Genomic DNA, 21,262 nt, shown 5'->3' on the forward strand with positions numbered 1-21,262 from the left:
GACAGTGACAGCAAGGGGTTAGATACAGAGTAAAGCTCCCTCTACACTGTTCCCCATCAAACACTCCCAGGACAGGGACAGCGTGGGGTTAGATACAGAGTAAAGCTCCCTCTATACTGTCCCCATCAAACATTCCCAGGACAGGGACAGCACTGGGTTAGATACAGAGTAAAGCTCCCTCTACACTGTCCCCCATCAAACACTCCCAGGACAGGAACAGCATGGGGTTAGATACAGAGTAAAGCTCCCTCTACACTGTCCCCCATCAAACACTCCCAGGACAGGAACAGCATGGGGTTAGATACAGAGTAAAGCTCCCTCTACACTGTCCCCCATCAAACACTCCCAGGATAGGGACAGCAAGGGGTTAGATACAGAGTAAAGTTCCCTCTACACTGTCCCCCATCAAACACTCCCAGGACAGGAACAGCATGGGGTTAGATACAGAGTAAAGCTCCCTCTACACTGTCCCCCATCAAACACTCCCAGGACAGGGACAGCACGGGGTTAGATACAGAGTAAAGCTCCCTCTACACTGTCCCCCATCAAACACTCACAGGACAGGGACAGTGTGGGGTTAGATACAGAATAAAGCTCCCTCTACACTGTCCCCCATCAAACACTCCCAGGACATGGACAGTGTAGGGTTAGATACAGAGTAAAGCTGCCTCTACACTGTCCCTCATCAAAACCCCCCAGGACAGGGACAGCACGGGGTTAGATACAGAGTAAAGCTCCCTCTACACTGTCCCCCCATCAAACAGTCCCAGGACAGGAACAGCACAGGGTTAGATACAGAGTAAAGCTCCCTCTACACTGTCCCCCATCAAACACTCCCAGGACAGGGACAGCGTGGGGTTAGATACAGGGTAAAGATCCCTCTACACTGTCACCCATCAAACACTCCCAGGATAGGGACAGCACGGGGTTAGATACAGAGTAAAGCTCTCTCTACACTGTCCCCCATCAAACACTCCCAGGGACAGGGACAGCACGGGGTTAGATACAGAGTAAAGCTCCCTGTACCCTGTCACGTTCATGTAGCAAGAACTCCTGTGTTCTGAATGCCAGTTGCAGTGTAATGTCCCACTCTGCAGGTTTCCCTCTCAGTTAAAGCAGTTTTAGATTAGTGATATATTCAGCTTCAGTTCTTTCACCTTACTTAAAATTTTAAATCATTTCTGTTTTTCTTTATTCTATTTTTGAGCAGTAAAGTCCGTGTTTGATATTAACTTGCTCCTGCTGTTCTCTAATGTAATCGATTTTTCTCTCTCTAATATATCAGTGTGATTGTTCCATTTCCCCGTGACTCAGGTTTGTGCTCACATACAATGCAGCTTTCGTGCTTCAATATCTCCAGCCCCTTGAACCTCACCAGTGATTTCATTATCCTCGAAATTCACACTGTACACAATATCAAACTCAATGATTTCACCCTGACTGCGGTTGCTTCAGTCTTTGTTACAATCTCCTACCCCGATGTTATTTGAGAAACTGGAAAACTGCCAAGATCCCAGAGCAGCTGACAGAGAGACAGGAGTTGGAGCTAATTAAAGGCTAACCAGGTCCTTGAAGCCCAGAGTTTCTAAACTAGCCACTGGGTGACCATTGAGTCCCAACTATCTGCATAGTTCCCCGCCCCCCCCAGGGATCAGTGTGGTTTCAGGTGCTGCACAGAATCAATTGAACCGCACAAAACCAACATGTCTGACAAGGAAGAAGGAGGTGATCAAAATGTCAGCCCATTTCCATTCTAAACCAAAAAGAGACCTGATCCAAAAGCAGAAATTACTGCACAAACTCAGCAGGTCCGGCAGCATCTGTGGGGAGAAAGCGGGGGTGGGGGGGGCGGGGGGGAGCGAGGCCACTGGATGCTGGGGAGTGGGGATGGGTAAAGGACATGAAAGGATGGAATCTGGCTCCAGAGTGACTGAAGTTGAGATTGGGCCCAGGAGGGTGCAGGGTCCCCAAGCAGAAAGCGAGGTGCTGTTCTTCCAGCTTGTGCTGAGCTTCCCTGGAGCACTGCAGCAAGCCTGAGGCAGAGAGGTTGGCCAAGGAACAGGCTGGGGGGTGACAGTGACAGGCAACTGGAAGCTCAGGGTCTTTGTTGCCGGCAGAACGTAGTCTACACTTTGTCTCCCCAGGGGACAGGAGAGCACATTGTGAGCAGAGAAGGCAGTCGACTAGATTGTGGGAAATGCAGGTAAAGTGCAGCTTCACCTGGAAGGTGTGTTTGGCCCGTTGGATACTGAGGAGGGAGGAGGGATATGGGCAAGTGGGACACAGTCTGTGGTTGCAGGGTAAGGTGCCATGGGGCTGTGGAGATGTGGGGGGTGTGTTGGGAGTGAAGAAGGAGTGGACTAGAGTGTCCTGGAGGGAATGATCCCTGCAGAAGGCAGACAATGTGATGAGCTCAATGCATTCTATGAGTATTTTGAACAGAAGGTCAGTGAAATTATGTCACATTCCTGACAATCTCAGGTGCCCCCTGTACCCACAGTCACCGCCGGAGACATTTGAACAGCCACCTTGAGGGGGAACCCACAGGAAGAGACCGGCGTAGCTGGACTCCCTGGCCGTGCGCACAGATCCTGGCAGGAATATTTACAGACATCTTTAACCTCTCCTTATTCCACTGTGAGGTTCCCAGCTGCTCCAAGAAGAGCAGAGCCATCCCACTGTCAAAGGAACAGCAGGCAGCGTGCCTTCATGCCCACCACACAGTGACTCTGACATCCGTCACTCTGAAGAGCTCCAAGAGGTCAGTCATGGCCCACATCAGCTCCAGCCTCCCAGCCAGCCTCAATCCCTCACTATTTCCCGACTGTCACAACAGCTCCATGGAAGGTGCCAACCCCTGGCCCAACACTCATCCCTGCACCATCCAGATCACATCCAGATACCTACGTCTGACTCCCATTTACAGATACCAGCTTCATCTTCAACACCATAATCCCGACCAAACCCATCTCCAAACTCCGAGACCTAGGACTCTGCTCCCCCCTCTGTAGCTGGATCGACTTCCTGACCCATAGACAGCAATCAGTAAGGAACAGGCCCCAACCCCTCCTCCACAATCATCCCCACCAGCGGTGCCCCTCAAGGCTGGGTACTCAGCCCCTCACTATACTCCCTGTACACTCAGGACTGTGTGGCCAAATACAGCCCCAACTCCATTTACAAGTTTCTGATGAGATCACTGTAGAGAGTCAGATCCCAAACAACGCTGAGACAGAGAACAGGAAAGAGACTGAACACTGAGAACATGGTGTGAAGGGAACAAGCTCTCCCTCAACATCAGCAAAATGAAGGAGCTGTTCATTACCTTCAGGAAGCAGAGTGGGGGGCACCCCCCTGTCTGTATCAGTGAGGCTGAGGGGGAAATGGGCGACAGCATCAAGTTCCTGGGAGTGACGCTCACCCACAATCTGTCCTGGGAGTGACGCTCACCCACAATCTGTCCTGGGAGTGACGGTCTCCCACAATCTGTCCTGGGAGTGACGGTCACCCACAATCTGTCCTGGGAGTGACGCTCACCCACAATCTGTCCTGGGAGTGATGGTCACCCACAATCTGTCCTGGGAGTGACAGTCACCCACAATCTGTCCTGGGAGTGACGGTCACCCACAATCTGTCCTGGGAGTGACGCTCACCCATGATCTGTCCTGGGAGTGACGGTCACCCACAATCTGTCCTGGGAGTGACGGTCACCCACAATCTGTCCTGGGAGTGACGCTCACCCACAATCTGTCCTGGGAGTGACAGTCACCCACAATCTGTCCTGGGAGTGATGCTCACCCACAATCTGTCCCGGGAGTGATGCTCACCCACAATCTGTCCTGGGAGTGACGATCACCCACAATCTGTCCTGGGAGTGACGCTCACCCACAGTCTGTCCTGGGAGTGACAGTCACCCACAATCTGTCCTGGGAGTGATGGTCACCCACAATCTTTCCTGGGAGTGACAGTCACCCACAATCTGTCCTGGGAGTGACGGTCACCCACAATCTGTCCTGGTCCACCCACTTGGACGTGATGGTCAGGAAAGCACCACAACATCTCCACTTCCTCAGGAGGCTAAAGAAATGCAGCACGGCCACAATGACTCTTCCCAATTTGTATAGATGCACCACAGAAATCCTCCTATCCAGATGTATCACGACTTGGTTTGGCAACTGCTCTGCCCCAGGACCACAAGAAATTACAGAGAGTTGTGAACACAGCCCAGTCCATCCCAAAACCCAGCCTTCCATCCACTGACTCCATCTACACTTCCTGTGGTCTCAGCAAAGACCCCTCCCACCCCGTTATAATCTCTTCCACCCTCTTGCAAAAGGCTGGAGCTACAATAACTTAAACACACATACCAACTGTTTAAAGAACAGCTTCTTCCCCGTGGTTATTAGAATTATGAACAGACTTCTTATATATTAGAATTGATCATTTCCAGCAACCTCTCTGTAGCTGTAACACTATATTCCACATTCTGCCCTATCACCCTGATGTACTTATGTAAGAGATGAATTGTCTGGATATCATGCAAAACAATACTTTTCACTGTATCTCAGTACACATGACAATAATAAATCAAATCAAATCAAAGCCAAATCAAAGACAAGGGAGGGGAGAGATATCCGGTTGGAGGTAAAGGGAATGGTGGCTAATGATCGTCTGGAGGTGGAGGCTGGTGGGATAGTAGGGACCCAATCGCTGTTGTGGGAGGGGAAAGAGGGGCTGAGGGCTGATGTATGGGAGATGGGTCAGACTCAACTGAGGGGCCTGTCAGCAATGATGCTGGGGAATTCTTGATTTACATACACCTCACTCAATCTAGTCTACTGCATTCACTGCTCACAATATGGTCTCCTCTACACTGGGGAGACTATGCACTCTCTGGGTGACTGCCATGTTCTGTCCAGAAAAATGACCTTGAGCTTCTAGTTGCCTCCAACTTCAACACTCCATCGCATTCCCTGGACATCTCGGAGTCCGGAAATGCTCTTGACCAAGCTGGCATGATTGGAACAGAGGAACTGGGATCAGGGAATGGAGTATTTTCAGGAAGCATAGTGTTAGGATGTGCAGTCCAGGAAACTGTGGGAGTCGGTGGGTTTGTGCTGGATATTGGTGGCTGGCCTTTCCCCAGAAATGGAAACAGAGATGTCAAGGAAGGGAAGGGAGGACTCAGAGGTGGGGGTTATGCTTTTGGAAGACCAACTCCACACAGGAATGAATCCGAATGAGAAGGACTGCAGGAAAGTTCAGACCAACTCCCCAGTTTCTGCTCTCAGTGAGAAGCCAAGTAACATCTGTGAGTATATTGAGATGGCGTTACAAAATCACTCCAGTATCTTCAGTGCTTCAGAGCTGAGAAACATCCATCTATCGGTACATCCACCTTTACCAAATTCCAGCTACAGAACTGTCCATCTACAGAACTATCCACATCCTTCCATTGACCTACCTTGGAGTGGGAATGTATGGGGTTTGTGCCAGTCTCCAGGATGACCGAGTGTGCAGGAAGTGCCCCCCAGTTACACAAAGATGAGCTTGAGCAATGGCTGGAGACAACATGGTACATTCATGAGGCTGAGGGTTACGTGGACAGTACATTCAGAGAGAGCGAGAGAGACAGTCACACTATAACTCAAGGGAATAGCACTCAACTCTGCCCAGCACCTTGTACAATCATAGTAAGACTTCCCTCCTTTTATACTCCAACCCCCTTGAAATAAAGGCCAACATTCTGTGACCATTCCTGACTACCTGCTACCCCTGTGTGTTAGCTTCCTGTGTTTCATGCACAAATGTCACCAATCCCTTTATGTTGCAGCTTCCTGTTGTTTCTCTCCATTTAAATAATATTCTATTCTTTTGTTTGCCCTTCCAAAGTGAACAATTTCACATTTCCCACAGTAGACTATATTTACCACCATTTTTCCCACTGTGCAAATGGCTGGGAGAACTACACTGGGAGCACTGTCTGCAGTTTTGGTTCCATATTTAAGGAAGGATATCATTTCCAATTGTTCTATTGGAAGAAGTTGAGAGGATGTTCACTAGGATGGTGCCAGGTATGGAGGGATTGATTTATGACAAAAGGCTAAACAGGTTGGGACTGTACTCCCTGGGGTTTCAAAGATCGAGAGGTGATCTCATGGAAACATCAGATCCTTAAGGAGTTTGACAGGGTCAACGCTGAGAGGAAGTTTCCCCTTATGGGAGAGTCCAGGACCAGAGGGCACAGGCTCAGAGTAAAGGGGCACCAACTGAAGACCGAGGTGAGGAGGGATTTGTTCTCTCAGAGGGTTGGGAGTCTTTGGAACTCCTTACCACAGGGACCTGTGGGGGCAGAGTCCATGTGGGTATTTAACGCTGAGATAGAGAGAGATTCTCGATCAGTCGGGGAATGAAGGATTATGGGAAATGGACAGGAAAGGGGATATGAGAAATGTTGGGTCAAACATTGTCCTATTGAATGACAGAGTAGCCTTGAGGGGCCAAATGGTCTATTTCTGTTTCTGTTACTCATGGTCTTATAAAAACTAGGAACAGGAGTAGGCCCCTTGATCCTCCTGTGCCGTTCAATAAGATCATGTTTGATCTGTGTCTGTTCCCACCTTCCCTGATAACCCTTGTTCCCTGTGTCTAACTCGAATCTATCCATTCCCACCTTAAAAACACTTTCTGATCCACCACCATCTCCTCCTCAGGTAAAGAATTCCAAACTCCTACAACCATCCGAGAGAAAAAACATTTCCCTCATTTCTTTCCTGAAAGGGCAGCCCCTAACTTTCAAACGATGCCCTCAATATCTCTCCTGACCGAGAGGAGCCATCCTTTCCCCATCCATATGGTCCAGACCAGTCAGGAGCTAATACACTTCGATCAAATCACCCCCCTCACTCTTTGAAACACGATTGGGAACAAGCCCAGTCTGTTCAACCCTTCCCCAGAAAACAACTTCCTGATTCCAGGCATCAATCTCACAAACCTCTTCTGAATTTGGGTAACTTGGTGATTTGAATCCAAATCTGGCTCAATGACAGGAGATTCAAGAGTGTGATGCTGGAAAAGCACAGCAGGTCAGGGAGCATCCAAGGAACAGGAGAATCAACGTTTCAGGCATAAGCCCTTCGTCAGGAATGTGGGAGAGGCCAAAGGGGGCTGAGAGATTAAAGGTTGGGGGGCTGTGGCTGGGAGGAAGCTGGGAATGTGATAGGTAGATGAAGGTGGGGGTGATGGTGATAGGTCGGAGAGGAGGGCGGGGCAGATAGTTTGGATGGAAGATGGACAGGCCGGACAGGTCATGAGGGTGGTGTCGAGTTGGAGGATTGGACCTAGGATGAAGTTGGGGGGGGGGGGCGGGAAATGAGGAAACTGGTGAAATTGACATTGACTCCATGTGGTTGGAGGGTCCCAAGGTAGAAGATGAGGCGCTGGGTGGCTAGAGTTTGGTGGTGGAGGAGGCCCAGGACCTGTATGTTCTTGCCAGGGTGGGAGGGGGAGTTGAAGTGGTTGGTCACAGGGTGGTGGGGTTGATTGGTGTGGGTGTCCCAGAGAGGTTCTCTTAAACATTCCTCAAGTTGGCGTCCTCCCAATATACAAGAGACCCCATTGAGAGCAGTAGATACCGTAGGTGAGGTGTTTGGGTGTGCAAGAAAATCTCTGCCGGATATGGAAGGCTCCTTTAGGGCCTTGGATGGAGGTGAGGGGGGAAGGTGTGGGCACAGGTTTTGCAATTCCTGCGGTGGCAGGGGAAGGTGCCAGGATGGGAGGGTGGGTTGGTGGGGGGTGTGAATCTGACGAGAGAGTCATGGAGAGAATAGTCTCTGCCGAACGCTGATAGGGGTGGGGAGGGAGTATATCGCTGGTAGTGGGATCTGTTTATTGGTGGAGGAAATTGCGGAGGGTGATGCGATGTATGACAAGAGACTCTGTTTATGTGACAGGAGCCCACTGTGCAGTGGGGCATCACAGCAATCAGTGTGGGTTCCACATTGTTTGTGATTTTCATAAATAATGTAGATCAGAATATAGGAGGGGGCACGGTGAGGGAATGATGGGTACTTTGTCTGGTAGTTGTCAGTGAGGAGGAAGGTGTTGAGCTACAGGAGGATATAAACGGACTGGTCAGTTGGGCAGCTCAATGGCAGACGGAACTTAACCCCAAAAAATGTGAGGTGTTTGGAAAGTGGAAGAAGTAACAAGACTCAGTGAATGACAGGACACCAGGAAGCTCAGAGGAACAGAGGGATCTTAGGGAGTTTGTCCACAGATCCCTGAAGGTGGCAGGGCAGGTTAAAAGGCTGGTTAGGAAGGAGTATGGGGCACCTGTCTTTATCAGTTGATGCATCGGTTACAAGAGCAGGGGGTGATGTTGGAGCTGGACAGGACTTTGGTTAGACCACAGCTGGAGGACTGTGTGTAGTTCTGGTCCCCACACAATGGGAAGGATGGGATTGTACAGGAGGGGGTGCAGAGGGAGATTCACCAGGATGGTGTCTGGGATGGAGCATTTCAGCAATGGAGAGAGGCTGGATAAACTCGGAGTGTTTTCTTCTGAGCAACAAGGGTTGGGGGATGACCTCAGAGATGTGTAAGATGAAGGGCTTGGATAGGAAGCAGCTGTACCCCTTCTTTGAAGGGTCAATAACAGGAGGGAGGGTAATCATTTTAAAGTGAAAGGCAAAAGGTTTGGAGGGATGAGAACGTGAAAATTCTCCCTGCACCTCAGAATTCCACAGTTATTCTCTGTTTCAATAATTCTGGGTTTTATTCCTCCCACAAGATGCTCCACCTACTAAGTTTCTGCCTTTCAATCACTCACTCGACTGATCTCTGTCCACCTATAACCTCACAACAGCCTCTCCCACTTCCGTGGCGTTGTCTGTGAATTTAGGTCCTGAGCCCTTGCTTCCCTTGTCTAAGTCATTGCCAGAATTTGTAAAACCCAGAAGCTCACTCATTTCACCTCGCTGTAATTTCCTTCCAGATCTGTCCCTCCACTGTGTTCTCACTAATGCGCGGCCTAAGGACTATTCCAAGGAAAGTAATTGTACTTTTTTCTGTTCCTTAGCTTCAGGTAGGATTCTGCCACTGGGCAATCTGGATCAGTTTGGATCAGTAATTGGTTTGCTGAAAGAAAACAGAGGGTTGTAGTTGATGGAACATGTTCATCTTGGTGTCCAGTTACCAGTGGTGTCCCGCAAGGGTCGGTGTTGGGTCCACTGCTGTTCGTCATTTTTATAAATGACCTGGATGAGGGTGTAGAAGGGTGGGTTAGTAAATTTGCAGATGGCACTAAGATCGGTGGAGTTGTGGAGTTGTGACGAAGGATGTTGTATGTTGCAGAGAGACATAGATAGGATGCAGAGCTGGGCTGAGAGGTGGCAAATGGAGTTTAATGTGGACAAGTGTGAGGTGATACACTTTGAACGGAGTAATCGGAATGCAAAGTACTGGGCTAATGGTAAGGTTCTTGGGAGTGGAGATGAGCAGAGAGATCTCGGTGTCCATATACACAGATCCCTGAAAGTTGCCACCCAGATTGACAGGGTTGTTAAGAAGGCAGACAGTGTTTTGGCCTTTATTAATAGAGGGATTGAGTTCCGGAACCAGGAGGTTATGCTGCAGCTGTACAAAGCTCTGGTACGGCCACACTTGGAATAACGTGTACAGTTCTGGTCACTGCATTATAAGAAGGATGTGGAAGCTTTGGAAAGGGTTCGGAGGAGATTTACTAGGATGTTGCCTGGTATGGAGGGAAGGTCTTACGAGGAAAGGCTGAGGGACTTGAGGCTGTTTTCGTTGGAGAGAAGAAGGTTGAGAGGTGACTTAATAGAGACATATAAGATAATCAGAGGGTTAGATAGGGTGGACAGGGAGAGCCTTTTTCCAAGTATGGGGACATCAAACACGAGGGGACACAACTTTAAAGTGAGGGGAGATAGGTATAAGACAGATGTCAGAGGGAGTTTCTTTACTCAGTGAGTAGTAAGGGTATGAGCTGAACATGTGTTGCTGGAAAAGCGCAGCAGGTCAGGCAGCATCCAAGGAGCAGGAGAATTGACATTTCGGGCATGAGCCCTTCTTCAGGAATGAGGAGGGTGTGCCAAGCAGGCTAAGATAAAAGGTAGGGAGGAGGGACTTGGGGGAGGGGCGTTGGGAATGCAATAGGTGGAAGGAGGTTAAGGTGAGGGTGATAGGCCGGAGAGGGGGTGGGGGCGGAGAGGTCAGGAAGAAGATTGCAGGTTAGGAAGGCGGTGCTGAGTCTGAGGGTTGGAAGTGAGATAAGGTGGGGGCGGGGGGGGAGGGGAAATGAGGAAGCTGGAGAAATTGGAGTTCATCCCTTGTGGTGAAAATGTGTTGCTGGAAAAGTACGGGTATGGAATGCTTTACTCAGAGAGTAGTAAGGGTATGGAATGCTTTGCCTGCAACGGTAGTAGATTCGCCAAGTTTAAGTACATTTAAGTCGTCATTGGACAAGCAAATGGACGTACATGGAATAGTGTGGGTGGGATGGGCTTCAGGTTAGTATGACAGGGCGGTGCAACATCGAGGGCCGAAGGGCCTGTACTACGCTGTAATGTTCTATGTTCTATGATCTATATCTTCACCAATGCAAAGTCTTCACCAACGCTGTGATCCTCTCTTTAACTGATAAATGGACAGGGAGCAGGCTGAGGGGACAGACAGAACACTTTCAATTTGGCAAGCAGTGAATAACAGAGTGTTGCAGGATCAGAGCTGTCACCTCAGTCCTTTCCATTTATGTTCATGGCTTAGATGAATAGACAGAGAGGAGAGTAAGTAATTTTGTTAATGATATGACACTGGGTGGGAATGTAAGCTGTGGGGAGGGCACAAAGACACTGCAGAGAGGCAGAGATGCAACAAATGATTGGGCAACTCAGTGTCAGAGAGAGTTCATTTACCCCAGGATGTGGATGTCATTAGCTCGGCCTGCCTTGTTGTTTGTGTGAAAAAGTAGAATATTTTGAAAAAGATGTCCAATTTATACACACTGATATTCAGAAATCTCTGGTGTACTCCGACAGGGACAGAACCATTTGAGAAGTCATACAGCAAATGATTAGGAAGGTAAGTGATGACCTTAGCCTTTACTACAAGGGGGTTGGAGGATAGGAAATATGAAGTCTTGTTACAGTTGGACAGATCACATCCAGAATATTCCACACCGTTATGGTCTCACAATGTAGAGAAAAGAGAATTTTATTGAAGCATCATGTTGAAGGTTCACTAAATGAGTTCCATGGATGAGAAACACAGAGAATAGGAGCAACAATAGGCCATTCTGCCCTTCACATCTGCAGTGCCATTAAAAAATCATGGCTGATCATCCAACTCAGTCCTCTGTTCCCATTTTCTCCCCATTCTGTTTGATCCCTGCAGCCCTGGGAATTGTGTCAAACACCTTCCTGAAAACATTTAATCTTTTGGCCTCAACCATTTTCTGTGGCAGAGAATGGCCCAGGCTCCTCACTTCGGGTGAAGACATTTCTCCTCATCTTAGTCCGAAATGACCCACCCTGTATCCTTAGACTGTGACCCCCTGGTTCTGGCTCCCAGGCATTGGGAAGATCCTTCCTGCGTTTAACCAGTCTCGTCCTGTGAGAATTTGATTGGTTTCTATGAAATTCCCCTCATTCCTATAAACTCCAGTGAATACAATCCTAACTGACTCAATCTCTTCTTATTGTGGTTATCCACTTTGGTGGCAAGAACAGGAAGGCAGATTACTACCTAAATGGAGTCAGGTTAGGTAAAGGGGCAGTACAGAGGGATCTGGGTGTTCTTGTCCACCAGTCAATGAAGGTAAGCATGCAGGTACAGCAGGTCGTGAAGAAGGCTAATAGCATGCTGGCCTTCATAACAAGAGGGATTGAGTATAGAAGCAAAGAGGTTCTTCTGCAGCTGTACAGGGCCCTGGTGAGACCACACCTGGAGTACTGTGTGCAGTTCTGGTCTCCAAATTTGATGAAAGATATTCTGGCTATTGAGGGAGTGCAGCGTAGGTTCACGAGGTCAATTCCTGGAATGGTGGGACTATCATATGTTGAAAGATTGGAGTGACTGAGCTTGTATACCTTTGAGTTTAGAAGACTGAGAGGGGATCTGATTGAGACGTATAAGATTATGAAAGGATTGGACACTCTGGAGGCAGGAAACATGTTTCCGCTGATGGGTGAGTCCCGAACCAGAGGACACAGTTTAAAAATAAGGGGAAGGCCACTTAGAACAGAGTTGAGGAGAAACTCCTTCACCCAGAGAGTGGTGGGTGTATGGAATGCTCTGCCCCAGGAGGCTGTGGAGGCCAAGTCTCTGGATACTTTCAAGAAAGAGTTGGATAGAGCTCTCAAGGATAGTGGGATCAAGGGTTATGGGGATGAGGCAGGAACAGGATACTGATTGAGGATGATCAGCCATGATCATAATGAATGGTGGTGCTGGCTCGAAGGGCAGAATGGCCTACTCCTGCACCTATTGTCTATTGTCTTATACATCAGTGCTGCCATCCCAGGGATCAGTCTGGGAAACCTTCACTGCTCTCCCTCTACAGCAAGAACATCCTTCCCCAGGTAAGGAGACCAAAACTGTACACAATATTCCAGGGCTGGTCTCTCCAAGGCCCTGTCTTGATGCAGCAAGATATCCCTGATCCTGGACTCGAACCCTCTCACTATGAAGCCAATGTCCTATTTCTGCTGCACCTACAATGCTCACTGTCAGTGACTGGTGTACAGAGACAGATCACACTGCACCTTCCCCGTTCCCAATCTATCTCCATTCAGATCATCATCCACCTTCCTGTTATTGCTCCCAAAGTGGGTAACCTCACATTTATCGCCATTATCCTGCAGCTGCCGTGTATTTGCCCACTCCCTCAGCCTGTCCCAATCCCACTGGAGCATCTCTGCACCTTCCTCTCAGCTCATCCACCCACCCAGCTTTGTGTTGGCTGAAAATTTGGAGGTATTACATTCAGTTCCCTCATCTGAATCATTACTGTATATTGGGAACAGCTGGGGTCCTATCACTGATCCCCTGGTATCGCACTAGTCAGTGCCAGCCACTCAGAAACAGGCTCATTTATTCTTCCTCTTTGTTTCCTGTCTGCCAACCAGTTCTCGATCTATCTCAATACATTAGCCCCAATCCTATGTGGTTTCATTTCCTAGATTAATCTCTTATCTGGGACACTTATCAAGATTTTTCTGAAAGTCCAAATAAACCCCATCCACTGGCTCCCCCTGATCAATTTTACCAGGTGATCAGCTCTCTAAAAGACTAACCTATGGGGACAAACTCACTAAACTGGGTCAATATTCTCTGGGGTTTGGAGGGATGGGAATTGATTTCATTGTGAAACACAAGATTATAATGGATGCACACTGAGGGTTTATCCCCCCCAGGCCAAGGAATTCAACATGGGATGGTGGGGTCAGGGGGTGGGGCACAGCCTCGGGATAAGGGAGTGATCATTTTCAGACTGAGATGGTGGTAAATCTCTTTGTTTAAATGGTTGCAATATCTCAGCCCTAGAGGGCTGAGGCCACTCTCTTAAGATTGGGACAGAGAGATCTCTCTCAGATAGTGAAGGCGGTGTTTGATATGCTTTTCTTTATTAGTCAGAGTATTGAGTATGAGAGTTGGGAGGTCATGTTGTGGCTGTACAGGACACCTGTGGAATATTGTGTGCAATTCTGGTCTCCTTCCTATCGGAAAGATGTTGTGAAACTTGAAAGGATTCAGAAAAGATTTACAAGGATGTTGCCAGGATTGGAGGATCTGAGCTACAGGGAGAGGCTGAACAGGCTGGGGCTGTTTTCCCTGGAGCGTCGGAGGCTGAGGGGTGACCTTATAGAGGTTTACAAAATCATGAGGAGCATGGATAGGATAAATAGACAAAGTCTTTTCCCTGGAATCAGGGAATCCAGAACTAGAGGTTTAGGGTGAGAAGAGAAAGATTTAAAAGAGACTTTTCATACAGAGGGTGGTACGTGTATGGAATGAGCTGCCAAGGGAAGTGGTGGAAGTAATTACAATATTTAAAAGGCATTTGGGGTATATGTATAGGAAGGGTTTGGAGGGATATGGGCCGGGTGCTGGCAGGTGGGACTAAATTGGGTTGGTATATCTGGTCGGCATGAACGGGTTGGACCGAAGGGTCTGTTTCCGTGCTGTACATCTCTATGACTCTGTGACTGTAAGTGAAGATCAGGGAATGAGGCAGGAAAATGGATGTGAGGCCTACACTCATATTGAATGGCAGAGGACAGTTGAGGGGCAAATGGCCTATTTGGCTCCTTGTTCCAATGTTCTTATGTTTTTAAAAGAAGCAACTTGAACTAGAAAAGTAAAAAGTTAAAAGGAAAAAGTGGAATGAGGAGATTTAAACTAGACAGAGGAATCGATTGACCCCTGGTTTGGATTTGACTTTTTCTCTGAATGCAGTGGGGGGGGGCGTTGGAATATTCTTTTTTGTCATTTGAAAAAATTGTCACAAAACTGCAGTGGCCTCAAGAAAATAGTTTGATTTTGCAGCAGAGAGTGTCCAGAGGAACACGGTTGGAGAAATACTTATCTCTGACAGTGGAACAATCTTGTGACGAGAGTGAACTGCTCCCCTCTGCAGCTTGGAGTTAGTATCAGCTAACTGAAGCATGTTAAAATCCCCTTCCTTTGGGAAGTAGGTACTGCTCAGAGCACCATAAAGTGTCAGCGATAAGGGAGACTGCAGCAAGGCCAGAGGGCTCCAGGCTCTGCCCCAAACACGTTCATCAAAAACTGCTGTTTACAAACTCACAGAGAAACGGAGAGCCAACAATCTGATTCTAGTGGGGCAAATGGATAAAACAGACCCTCTCCAAATTCCTTAGAGACACAGTCCAAGGATTTAGATTCATTCCAAACAGACATTCTTCTGGTTATACGTAAGAATATGTAGAGGCTGAATGCTGGAAATTTAAAAGTGAACCTGTCTTATTTGTACAGTCCCCAGCCTCCAAACATGATTCCAGTGGCGAAGGGATGTACAAATATCTGAACGAGGAACAGGAGCAGACCATTCAACCCATTATGCTGCTCCATCATTCCAAGAGGTTACGGCTGACCCGATTGTAAATACAAATCTCCATTCCCATGTGCTCTCAGACCAAAAATTCAATGATTCTGCTTAGAACATAGAACATAGAACATAGAACATAGAACAATACAGCACAGAACAGGCCCTTCGGCCCACGATGTTGTGCCGAACTTCTATCCTAGATTAAGCACCCATCCATGTACCTATCCAAATGCCGCTTAAAGGTCGCCAATGATTCTGACTCTACCACTCCCTCGGGCAGCGCATTCCATGCCCCCACCACTCTCTGGGTAAAGAACCCACCCCTGACATCTCCCCTATACCTTCCACCCTTCACCTTAAATTTATGTCCCCTTGTAACACTCTGCAATTCCAAAGACTTACAACCCTCAGTGAGAGACATTTTCCCCACATCTCTGATTGAAAAAGGTAACTCCTGGTTATGAACCAGTGACCCCTTGTGCTGGACTCTCCCATAAGAGGTGCCACCCTCTTCACATCCTCCCTGTTGGGTTTTGTTCCAATCAAGTCACCCCTCCCTCTTCTAAACTCCAGTGGATACAAGAGCAGACTGTCTAACCTTTCCCAATAAGACAATCCATCCCCCTTTTCCAGGGACTAGCCTGGAATCTGCCCCCAACACGTTGACATCTGTCCTTTCAATAATACTGTACACTGTATCACAGTGCCCTGACTGACTGAACTATGACTCAAATCTGAGGCACTGAAGAAGGGTTAGACCTGACCAGAAAAGTTAACTCTGCTTCCCTCTGCACAGACCTGCTGAGTTTCTTCAGCGTTCTATGAGTTTATTTCAGATTTCCAGGGTCCACAGTATCTTTTGGTTATTTTGCTTTGACAAACCCAAGATTCTACAGAAATCACCACGAAGGTGCACAGGGTATTTTCAGATTCAGACTGATCTGTCTTGTGAATGAGCCAGAGAATCTGATTGGTATTTTCAGAGGAACAGGAACAAAACAGTCACTGATTTCATCAGCTGACAGCAATTTCCCTCCGTAAATAAAAATTTATTTAATGGGTTATTACAGGTATTGATGGGTTTAATTGCCAGTGCTGTAATGATGGGGTTAGCTCAGATTGTGCTGATTGGCAGTAAATGTTTAATCCTGAAATGACATGGTGCACGATGAAGGTTTGACATTCTCCAGCAGTTCTGGAGTAAACCCTGAGATTGCAGAAACTGAAGGTGATCAGGAAAAACTGAATAATTTAAAATAATCCACAACTTCCAGAACCTATCCTGGGAAAACCATTATTCCCAAACAGCCAGGAACTCTGCGTATTCATCTGAAGAAGACCATAAGGAACAAGTTAATGGCCTTTGGAAATGTATTAAATCCAGCTGCATTAAAGCTACAGGTAAAACGTGAACAAGGAGTGACAAAACAGACAGCGAGGTACTCAAGAATGACCCAGGGGAAGGGAATGTTGGAGAATAGAGCAGCTGCAATCATTGTTCATTATTTTTAATCATTCACAGGCTGTGGCCATTGCTGGCCAGGTCCAGCACTTATTGCCCACCCCTGATTACCCAGACAGCAGGTAAGTGACAACCGCATTGCTGTGGGTCTGGAGTCACATGTAGGCCCAACCGGGTAACAATGGCAGTTCCCTTCCCTAAGGGACACTAGTGAAGCAGATAGGTTTTTCCAACAATTGACAATGCGTGCATGCTCACTGTTAGATTTCAGACAGACTGTGAGCTAGTGCAAGTGTTCTTCAAAATGTGTTAACATTTCAAAATGAAGCTGTTGTCTTTGATAGAAAAGAAGGAGACAAATCTTCAACTAAACGGAGAACAAAATGTGTAAATAAATTAGAAAACTCCATGAACCAAGAAGAAACTTTCTGATCTGAACATCAGAGTAACTGTAATTACGTTCCTAAAGCATTGGCAGGGGATTTATCTGTTAAATTGGTACCTCCTGGATATGAACATTGAGGAGTTAAACTCTGGCATGAAATTAAGGGATAAAACAATCCTAAATTTAAACAGCATGAGGTGAGTTCAGTTGCCATCCAGGACAATTCTGTGAATATAAAAAGGGTAAGACGTCACAAACATACTGTTTGTGCCAAGTTGGTTCAATCACTTAAAGTGATTATTTCAGATTCACAGAGTTATACAGAGTGAATATAATGGGCGGATACAGTAACACAGCAGGAATACATCTGATTAATCCTCACAGAATGAATTTTGAGGGAATAAATCAGACAGATTATTCCGTAGACAGTGAAGTATCAGACTGGTACAACCACACAGAGTGAATATAACAGACTAATACAGTCCTACAGAGTGAATATATCAAACTAATACCAGGTAAATATTTCAGGCTAAGACAGTCACCGAAGATAAATGTTTCGGGCTAATACTGAAATGACTCTTGAGAGGCCAGCATCCCATCACCGATCACCTTTCAATTACAAATTGTCAGCTGTGACTGGGAGCATGTTTCAGCAAATTTAAAAATTCCCAGATGTGGCACCACTGACCGGGTATCTGCCCAGAGGAGGCAGCTAATGGCATCCACATTCACTACGCAGCCTCCTGGATTGTGTTCTCACTTATCATTATATGCTATTAATATTACAGCCCACTGCTGATTTCAGCTTCTAGTCTTGGTGGTACAGTGGCTCGGTGGTTAGCACTGCTGCCTCACAGCACCAGGGTCCCAGGTTCAATTCCAGCCTTGGATGACTGTCTGTGTGGGGTTTGCACATTCTCTCTATGTGGGTTCCTCCCACAATCCAAAGAAATGCAGATCAGGTGAACTGACCATGCTAAATTCCCCATAGTGTTAGGTGCATTAGTCAGAGGGAAATGGGTCTGGGTGGGTTACTCTTTGGTTGGGCCGAAGGGCCTGTTTCCACACTGTAGGGAATGTAATCTATTGGCAGTACTGCCTTGTCCTCTTTAACCAGACCAAATGGGGGCTTGTAGTCTAATATTATCATAAATGTCCATCCATAACGGTTTTGGTGGAACTTCCTACCTCCAAACCTGACTGCCCAATACTTCCTTTACTCTCTGGGTGTAATTACACTCTGCATTAGCCAAAATCCTGGATGCCATTTTCTAATTGAGGAAGGTGAATCTTTCACAACCAATAAAGACTGGGCCTGAACCTTTTACTACAATCACTGGGAACTGAACCAGCTGCTTCTCATAACAGACCGGAACTGAAGTTATTCCCTTAACCTGTAGCAGTTCCCCAGTACAGGTTCTCAGTCGAGCTGAGGTCTTACACAAACTTAAGGGTAAGAGTTAAAGATTGGTTCCACAATCACCGATACAGCCACCCCAGTATCAACCTCCATCAGAACTGGGTGACCATTTAACCAGGCCTTTATTTTGATTGGCTGTGATTTGAATGTTGCTAAGCGATGTAACTGTTCCAAACCAGCTGTAGGTGGGATTTCCAGGGTGTGCACTCTCCTGAGTACCAACCCATGACCTCCTACTCCATTTAAGTCTAGTAGGATTCTGTTGCTGTCCCAGGTCTGCATTCCCGCAGCAACTACAACCACTTACCGGGCAGGATCCCAAAGAAACTTTTCACCATTTAGCCAAAGTTTGCCTTTGTTTTCGGGTTTTGCGGTGAGCTGACCTCGAGTCCCTCTGTTCAGGAGATGTCCTGAGTGAGACTGTGCAAGTGGTGTTCCCCAGGCTCAGTCAGACTGGCAAGGGTGGCCATTTCCATTGGAATGCCTTGTCTCCCGTACCCTCTCTTTGCTGCAGTTCCCAATGAGAAAGCAGTTGCACTGTCTGCTTGGACTCCACTTGGACTTTAGCTGGCAGGTGTTTGTTCATACTGCCATCATTAATCCCACATACTAAACAGTCTCTAAACATGTCACAAACAGTTAAACCAATTCACAGCCTTCAGCCAATTATCTAAAGCTCCTAACGTGTAATGCAGATGAATTCAGGATATAGATGGGTACTTGGGACAGGGATATTATAGCACTTGCAGAAACATGGCTGAGTGAGGGACAGGACTGGTAGCTCAATGATCCAGAGTACAAATACTACAGGAAGAATAGAAGGGGAAGCAAGAGAGGAGAGAACCGGTTACGTTTTTGATTAGGGAAAGTATCACAGCAGTACTTAGCAAGAACAATTCTGTTGGATGATCCAGTGACCCTACATCAGTAAGAAGGGAATGATCACTTTGATAGCATTGTGTTACAGGTTCCCCATAGTCTGTGGGAGATTGAGGAGTAAATATTACTGAGGCATGAACTCTGCATAGCCTCCTGGATACTGGCCTGTGAGTTCTCTTACTAACTGCATGAATAAGGTTGTAACTGTCATAGAATCCCTACAGTGTGGAAACAGGCCCTTCGGCCCAACAAGTCCACACTGACCCTCTGAAGACTAACCCACCCAGACCTATTCCCCTACCCTATTACTCTACATTTACCCCTGACTAATGTACCTAACCTGCATACTCTTGAATGTAGCATGGCCAGTTCACCTGACCTGCACATCTTTGGACTGTGGGAGGAAACCGGAGCACCCGGAGGAAACCCACGCAGACACAGGGAGAATGTGCAAACTCCACACAGTCAGTCATCCGAGGCTGGACTTGAACCCGGGTCTCTGGTGCTGTGAGACAGCAGGGCTAACCACTGAGCCACTGTGCTGCCCCTACACATAATAGTAACAGTAAGGGATTCCATAACAGTGGGAAATTTCCAAATATTGCTTGGGAGATCTATAGTGTTAAAGGCTTGGATGTGGGGAGGGATTTGTTCAACCTGTTCAAGAAAACTTTCTTAATTTATTTGTCAATGGCCCTACAAGAGAAAGGACATAACATCATCTTGGAAAATAGGGCAGGGCAAGTGACAGAAGTGTTAGTGAGAGAGCAGTGACCATAATTCCATTAGTTTTTAAATAGCTATGGAAAAGAATGGTCTGGTGAGAATGGTGAGCCAAGGCCAATTTAGATGGCATTAGACAGGAACTTTCAAAAGTTGATTGGGGGAGGCTGTTTTCAGGTAAAGGGGCATCTGGTAAGTGGGACACTTTCTAAAGTGGAGTTTACACATTCTCCCCGTGTCTGTGTGGGTGTCCTCCGGGTGCTCCGGTTTCCTCCCACAGTCCAAAAATGTGCAGGTCAGGTGAATTGGCCATTGCTAAATTGCCCCTAGTGTTAGGTGCATTAGTCAGAGGGAAATGGAAATGGGTCTGGGTGGGTTACTCTTCGGAGGGTCGGTGTGGACTTGTTGGGCCGAAGGGCCTGTTTTCACACTGCAAGTAATCTAATCTAATCTAATCTAATCTCAAGTGAGTTAATGCTGGTTCAGGCCCAGCATGTTCCTGTTAGAGTGAAGGGTAAGGCTAGCAGGAGTAGGGAATCCTGGATGACTAGAGTTATTGAGGCCCTGGTCTTGAAAAAGAACATGAGAACTAGGAGCAGGAGCAGGCCATCCGGCCCATCGAGCCTGCTCTCCCATTCAATAAGATCATGGCTGATCTTTTCATGGCCTCGGCTCCACTTATCCACCCTGTCACCGTAACCCTTAATTCCTTCATTGTTCAAAACAAACTATCTTCACTAAAAAACATTTAGTGAAGTAGCATCAACGACCTCACTGGGCAGGGAATTCCATAAATTCACAACCTTCTGGGTGAAGAAGTTCCTTCTCAATTCAGTCCTATATCTGCTCTCCTAATTTTAAGGCTATGTCCTCTTGTCCTAGTTTCACCTGCCAGTGCAAACATCATCTCCACATCTATCTTATCTATTCCCTTCATAATTTTATATTTTTCTATAAGATCCTGCCTCATTCTTCTGAATTCCAATGAATATAATCCCAGTCTACTCAGTCTCTCCTCATAAGCCAACCCTTTCAACTCCAGAATCAACCGAGTGAACCTCCTTTGCACCCCCTCTAAGGCCTGTACATCATTTCTCAACTAAGATGACCAAAACTGCACACAGGACTCTAGGGGGTGTGGCCTCACCAGTACCCTATACAGCTGCAACATAACCTCTCTGCTTTTAAACTCAATCCCTTTAGCACTGAAGGACAGAATTCCATTTGCCTTCCTAATTACCTGTTGTACCTACAGACCAACTTTCTGTGATTCATGCACAAGGACACCCAGGTCCCTCTGCA

The 21,262-nt window shown here is 47.2% G+C and overlaps 1 protein-coding gene across 1 annotated transcript in view; it reads right to left on the bottom strand.

Annotated features, from left to right (window-relative positions):
* Nucleotides 1-21,262, bottom strand: part of LOC140482511 (acid-sensing ion channel 4-A-like) — a 218,897-nt gene that overhangs the window by 188,325 nt on the left and 9,310 nt on the right.

The sequence above is a fragment of the Chiloscyllium punctatum genome, chromosome 10, assembly GCF_047496795.1.
Source record: "Chiloscyllium punctatum isolate Juve2018m chromosome 10, sChiPun1.3, whole genome shotgun sequence".
In the NCBI taxonomy this organism is placed as follows: domain Eukaryota; kingdom Metazoa; phylum Chordata; class Chondrichthyes; order Orectolobiformes; family Hemiscylliidae; genus Chiloscyllium; species Chiloscyllium punctatum.